The following is a 7,500-nucleotide window of genomic DNA, read 5'->3' as shown; positions in this document are numbered from 1 at the left end:
ATCCATTTATATTTTGATTTTCATCTTTTACACTACTTTCACCAGTGACATTAATGTTCTAAATTGAACAGGATATTTTGGTTTTTATTGGGAGGACTTGATCGTGGAAGAAGTCATGGAAAGTCATTGCAAAGAATTCTGGATTTTAAAAGTTGGATAGATCTATGAAGTTTCATTGTTTCAGTCTCGATGTCTTGGCGTCTCAGTCTCGCGGCCTCGGAATCTTGAGGTTTTAGGGTCTCGGAGTCTCGAGATTTTCGGGTCTCAGAGTCAAGATCTTGAGTCTCAGTCTCGAGATCTTTGGTCTCGGAGTCTCGAGATCTTTGGTCTCGGAGTCTCGAGATCTTTGGTCTCGGAGTCTCGAGATATTTGGTCTCGGAGTCTCGAGATATTTGGTCTCGGAGTCTCGAGATATTTGGTCTCGGAGTCTCGAGATCTTTGGTCTCGGAGTCTCGAGATATTTGGTCTCGGAGTCTCGAGATATTTGGTCTCGGAGTCTCGAGATATTTGGTCTCGGAGTCTCGAGATCTTGGGTCTCGGAGTCTCGAGATCTTGGGTCTCGGAGTCTCGAGATTTTAGGTCTCGGAATCTCGAGATCTTGGGTCTCAGAGTCTCGAGGTCTTGGGGTCTCGAGCTTTTAGGGTCTCGGAGTCTCGTGGTATCGATATTTTGGAGTATCGCGGTGTTGGGGTCTCGGGTTATCGAGATATTGGAGTTTGGCTCTCGAGATGTTGGGGTCTCGGAGCATGTGGTCTCGGAGTGTCGAGGTTTCTGAATCTCGGGATATCGAGGTGCTGGGGTCTCGGGCTCTCGAGGTGTTGGGGTCTCGGGCTCTCGAGGTGTTGGGGTCTCTGAATCTTGAGTCTTGGGCCTCGAAGTCTCGAGATCTTGGGTCTCAAAGTCTCGAGATCTTGGGTCTCAGAGTCTCGAGATCTTGGGTCTCGGAGTCTCGAGATCTTGGGTCTCGGAGTCTTGATATCTTGGGTCTCGTAGTCTCGAGATCTTGGTTCTCGGAGTTTCAAGATCTTGGGTCTCGGAGTTTCAAGATCTTGGGTCTCGGAGTCTCGAGATCTTGGGTCTCGGAGTCTCAAAATCTTGGGTCTCGGAGTCTCGAAATCTTGGGTCTCGAAGTCTCGAAATCTTGGGTCTCGGAGCCTCGAGATCTTGGATCTCGGAGTATCGAGATCTTGGGTCTCGGAGTCTCGAGATCGTGGTTCTCGGAGTCACGAGATCTTGGGTCTCGGAGTCCCGAAATCTTGGGTCTCGGAGTCCCGAGATCGTGGGTCTCGGAGTCACGAGATCTTGGGTCTCGGAGTCTCGAGATCGTGGTTCTCGGAGTCACGAGATCTTGGGTCTCGGAGTCCCGAAATCTTGGGTCTCGGAGTCCCGAGATCGTGGGTCTCGGAGTCCCGAGATCGTGGGTCTCGGAGTCCCGAGATCGTGGGTCTCGGAGTCACGAGATCTTGGGTCTCGGAGTCTCGAGATCTTGTGTCTCGGAGTTTCAAGATCTTGGTCTAGGAGTTTCGAGATCTTTGGGTCTCGGAGTCTCTAGGTCTTGGGATCTCGAGCTTTTAGGGTCTCGGAGTCTCGAGGTCTCGGGGTATCGAGGTTTCGGAGTATCGAGCTGTTAGGGTCTCGGGCTCTTGAAGTCTTGGGTCTCGGAGTCTCGATATCTCGGGCTCTCGAGGTGTTGGTATTTCGGAATCTTGAGGTCATGGGGTCTCGGAGTCTCGAGGTCTTGGGGTCTCTGAGTTTCTGGGTCTCGGGGTCTCAAATGTCTAAAGGTCTCGAAAGTCTCGAGGTCTCGAGGACCCGAAGATCTCGGAGTTTTGGTGGTCTCGAAGGTCTCGAGTGTGTCTGATTCAAATAAACACTGTTCGACGTCACAGCCATGAGCCCAATATAGACCTTCCCCTAGGACGTGTGCATAATGGATGAGCACAGCAGCAAGCCTGGTATTACATCCAATCAACTTTTTCAATATTGTGGTGTGTTTCACAGATTTTGTGGCGAATGCTACTCTTTCCTTCAGGTGAAAGGTGGGTCCTGACCTGTATTACGTCCGTGTTAGTTTGGAGACCTTGTTGAAGTAGATGATTTGAGATTGACTAGCGAGTGTCAATATTGGATCTACTCTGCCCTCCAGTGTAGTGATGCGAGTGAAGACACTTTTGGGTAGACTGATATGGGTATGACATTATACTGTAGATGTGCTTATAGAGGGCCTGATCACAGTGTTGGACAAAAATAGGGATCTTCCCTGAGCTGAAAAAATGGTCTGGCGGCAATCAGAAGAGATGATATAAGAGATCTCAGTGGTGATGATGTTTAACTCATTTTGTTACGTGGGGTGGGGAGGGCTTCCCTTAGCTGAAGAAAATCGTTTGGTGACGACTAGAATAAATGTGCAAGTCAACAGGAAAGCCAAGTGCAATGGACCATGATTCACTTACGTCTCTTGTATATCTTGTGGTCCAAGTTCCCCAATACTTCACCATGAAGGTTTCGATAAAGTTGCCATTGTCGTAAGATTTTTTTCTATTTTATTTGTGTATTAATTTTTATTCATTTATTTATCAATTTTTTTGGTTGGAGTTAGAGGATGAGGTATACAAAAGATAGAAACTGGATTTTCTTGTCTGTGTCGATTCACACTACACCCTTGAACAACATAAATGTTTGTATTCGAGACATCGGAGTCTCGTCGGCGAGCTTCCAGAGAGTCAGTTATTCTACTTTTTTTTCTCTCTTTTATCTTTCATTCTTTCTTTTTTACCTTTTTCCTTTCTTTAATTTCTTTCCTTTCTTTTTCTTTCCTTTGTTTTCTTTTTCTTTTTTCATTCTTATCTTTCTTCTTTCCCTCTTCCCTTTTTTCCTTTCTTCTTCCCTCTCTTCTTACCTTTCTTATAAATACTTCTTCTAATACTTCTAATACTTCTAATAATTCTTCCTCTTCTAATACTTCATCTTCTAATACATCCTCCTCTTCTACTTCTTCTTCTAATACTTCTTCTTCTGATCTTCTTCTAATACTTCTTCTTCTTCTAATACTTCTTCGTCTAATACTTCTTCTAATAATTCTTCTTCTAATACTTCTTCTTCTAATGCTTCTTGTCGTAATACTTCTGCTTCCAATACTTCTTCTTCTAATACTTCTAATATTTCTTCTAATACTTATTCTAATATTTCTTCTAATATTTCCTTTAATACTTCTACTTTTTCTACTGTTTTCTGCTATTTTTTCTACTACTACTTTTTTCTAATACTTTTTTCTACTACTTTTTCTACTATTTTCTACTAGTTTCTATATATCTTTATTTTACCTTTTCTACTTATAATTTTTTTTTCTACTTTTACCTCTTTTACTTCTACCTTTTCCTACTTATACCTTTTTTCTACTTCTACAGATTTTCTATTTCTACCTCTTTTTTTACTTCTACATAGTTTTCTACTTGTACCTCTTTTTCTACTTCTACCTCTTTCTATTTTTACCTCTGTTTACTTCTACCTCTTTTCTACTACATTTGTCTATTTCTACCTCTTTCTACTTTTTTCTACAATTCTATTTTTCTAATTTTTTCTACTTTTTCTATTTTTTATTTTTTCTATTTTCTTATTTATCTATTTTTCTACTTTTTTATTATTTTTCTTTTCCTACTGTTGCTTTTCTATACTTTTTCTACTTTTCTACAATTTTCTATTTTACTTTTTCTACTATTACTTTCAACTTTTTCTTTGTTTTTTATACTTTTTTCTATTTCTTTTTAACTTTTTTCTATTTCTACTTTTTCTACTTCTCCATCTTCTACTCCTCTTCCTCCTACTCTTCCTTCTCCACCTCACTCTTCCCCTCTCCATCTCTTACTTCTTTTTCCTCTTCCTCCTCTCCTTCCTAGTTTTACTCTTCCTGCTCCACCTCCTCAACCTTCCCCGCTCCACCTCCTTCCTCTTCCTTCTGCTACTCCTTCCTTTTCCTCCTCCTCTTCCACCTCCTTTTCCTAGCACAATATCTCATCCACGTCCAGCGTGGGTATCTCCCAAGAAACCCAATATCCTTCATCAGAAACTTGCCACGGAACCATCTGAAACCATCAGAAACCGCCTGGAACCGGCGGCATCCTCCCTTCACGTATCCATCACGCATCCATCACGCATCCGTCACACATCCGTCACGAATGGAACACGGGGCGTCAGCATAACCACCTGTGGAGGCCGTTGCCACACAAAACGCGAAATCGACGAAGCAACACTTGGCAACAGATCTTGCAATGGAGGTCATGTATTCTCGCCATCTTTCCCACTTCAAACGCACCTTGATAAGAAGAGAAAAAAAAAAAAAAAATCAAAGCAAGGGAGGTCTCAGGTTCTTTGAAGTGATTCTCTTAATTTTCTTTTCACTTTAGATAACCATGGTAAAAGGCAAGCTTGGACTAATTGAAGGCTTACCTGTGTGCACTGGAGTCTTGTGTTGTAACGCTAAGTGGAATATGTATTTGTATCGTCATCATATTTTCATTTGCTGCAAGCGACGGATGCAGCAAGACTTCTTTCGCGTGACGTCATGGGGAGGGTGATGGGAGTGAGGGAGAGGCGGTTTACGATGAGATATGAGGCTAAAGGTAAAGGAAATTGGGTCTTCATCACAAAGCCCAGTGGGTCGAAACGTTAAAGCAACACAATTCTCCCATTAATCCTCATCAACTTAATCCACTTCCAGTCTCATTTGTCATTATACATTTCATTCACGATGAGATATCCTCCTATATACATATACAAAAGTCTTTATTTCCTTTGAAAAGTTAGTAGCGTGGGAGAGACAAAGCATACAATAATTTTGAAGTGAATATAAACAAATAAATTATTGAATAACAACATATATGATATACATGTACGTATGTTATTATATTTATATGTGTAAATAATTACTATCATTCCTGTTGTATTTTTATTATTTATGGTATATTTATTGCATTTATTTATACAATTTATATTGTATGTTTATGTGAATATATAAACAATTATGCAAATAAATATATACATAGATTTATAGACAAGTATATAGAATATATAAATAGATGAACAAGTTAATGAATAGACAAGTAAATAAACCTAATGGTAATGAGGAGACTGGTTTCCTCAGTCCGCCCAGTTTTATCACCTTTTACAAGCAGGGGAACACTGCGGTGGCATTCTTATTGTTAGCTCTACTGCCACTAACACTTTCAGTAATTCCTCAGTCACTTACGTTATTCATCTTTAGGTCCCATGCCACTTCCTTCTCTTAAGTATAATTCCACCAAATCTTCTTAACAAGTTTTTAAAGTTTCTTGATGGGGTGAATTAAAACTGAGATATAGTTTTTTTTTCTTCTTTTCTTCCTATTAATTACACTTGGTTATTCAAGCTACGCCAAGGGACTCCCACCTGGGATCCTTGTACATCCACCAAGCCAAGTCTGCTTTAACGTCACTATTTAATTCATCCAATAACTTTGAACGTTACAAATAAGTGCCACCCACAAAGGGCGTGACTTTACCTTTGTGCACCAATAATTTCTCTCCACCCTTTTCTCCAATCAGGAAGGCTATTATACTGTCTCAAGCAATACTGTATACGCAAGCACTTCTGTCACAAGCGGAACGTGGCTTAATGTTTACATTTCGTCATATCAGCACTTCTATCGATACCCTAGCCTATATTTACAAAACATCGCACGACAAGCGAGAATATGCAACTCTGCAACTTCCTCTCGGCCATTGTTTCAAAACATCCAGGTAATAAAATGAATACCTTTCCACCTATCCCTCTACCTGAATGTCTACCTCAATCTACCGGCCTCTTACATTATCATTAAATGCAGGTGCCATTGGATCCTTTTGTATTAAGGAAAGGTTGAGGGAATGGGTAAGGGGAGGTGGGTTAAAGGGAGGGTAAGGAGTAGGTAAGGTTCCATAAGGTACACGAGAATGTATAAAGTTAGCTAGAATAAAGACATTAAAGTGTGCCAAAAAAATGGAAATGAAGAGTGATTGCACCCAAGATGGAGTAAAAGGTTTAGTCAACGAGAAGTTGACCAGAAGAGGTCGATGGAGACGTATACTTGTGACCTAAGGAGCCTTGACCGGGGAGGACTTCTTCCTCATGCTTACGTCCTCCTCGACGATTAGATTTTTTCAAAAGTACAAAAATAGATAAACAAAGGAATAAATATAGAAATAGACAAGTAAATAGACAAATGAATAACCAGTTTTGTGGAGAGGTTATACGGAAACTCGCTTTACGCGCTATTGTTCAAAGGTGTACAGTATATATCTTTAATACATCACGTTTTCATTCCTACGAACCTAATTAACTCCACCTCTTTATCCTTCTCTTTATTCTCCTATTTATCCTCATCTTTATCTTCCTTGTCGTCCTATATATCCTTATTTATTTTCCTCTTCATTACATTTTTCATCCTCTTTCCTCTTTATCCTCTTTCCTCTTTATCCTCTTCATCAACATCAATCTCCTTTTTTTCCTCTTTATCAATCTCTTTCCTAACAATTCCCCAATCCCCTCTTTTCCTCTTCTCCCCCTCTTCTTCCCCTTCTTCTTCCCCTCTTCTTCCCCTCTTCTTCCCTCGCCTTTTTACCCACTTCCTCTTTCTCTTTACCTTTTCCTCTTCTCTTTCCTCTGGGCTCTTCAGTTTTATCGTTTTCCTTCTCTCTTTCTCTCTCTCAATTTCTCTTCCTTAAGTGTTCCTTACCTCTTCCATATATTTTTCCTTTTTCTCCGTTTTTACTTCATTTTCCTCTTTTTATTCTTTTTCCTTCCATCACCCCTTATCTTTTACGTCCCTCCTGTCTGCTTTTCTTTTCTCTTCTCTATTTTTCCTCTTCTATTTCCTCCTATCTTTTGAATTCTCGCGTCCTCCTTCCTCACCTCTCATTCTCTCTCTCTCTCTCTCTCTCTCTCTCTCTCTCTCTCTCTCTCTCTCTCTCTCTCTCTCTCTCTCTCTCTCTCTCTCCTTTTCTTTCCTTCTTCCATGTCTCTCCTTCCTTCTTTTCCATCATCTTCCTTTCTCAATATTTCTCTCTTCCTCTCCTCTTTTCTCTCCTCCCCTCTCTTCTCTTCGGCCCTCTTATTTTCTTCCTTTTTTCTTCTTTCTTCACTTGCATTCTCTTGTACTCTTGTGTTTTCTTGCATTCTCTTTCATTCTTTCCTATTCGCCTCTATTCTCTTGTCTTTTCTTTTATTTTCTTGTATTCAATTGTATTCTCTTGTATTCTCTTCTCATTTCTTTTCTCTTCCCTCTTTCGTCCTACACCGTCTTCCTCCTCCTCTCCTCCTCCTCCTCCTCCTCCGAATCCATCGCCCGTCCATCGACCTGCCCGTTGTCCCCTCTGGCTTTCGTGGTCACGTTTTGGCTGCTTGACCCCTCGTCGTCCTTTCTTGACCTTGGAGGAAACACGCCCATTCTCTCTCTCTCTCTCTCTCTCTCTCTCTCTCTCTCTCTCT

This window comes from Oratosquilla oratoria, chromosome 42, assembly GCF_046742065.1.
Source record: "Oratosquilla oratoria isolate Oo_2021 chromosome 42, ASM4674206v1, whole genome shotgun sequence".
Classification (NCBI taxonomy): domain Eukaryota; kingdom Metazoa; phylum Arthropoda; class Malacostraca; order Stomatopoda; family Squillidae; genus Oratosquilla; species Oratosquilla oratoria.
The sequence above is the reverse complement of the archived record's forward strand: the minus strand, read 5'-3'. Positions refer to the sequence as shown.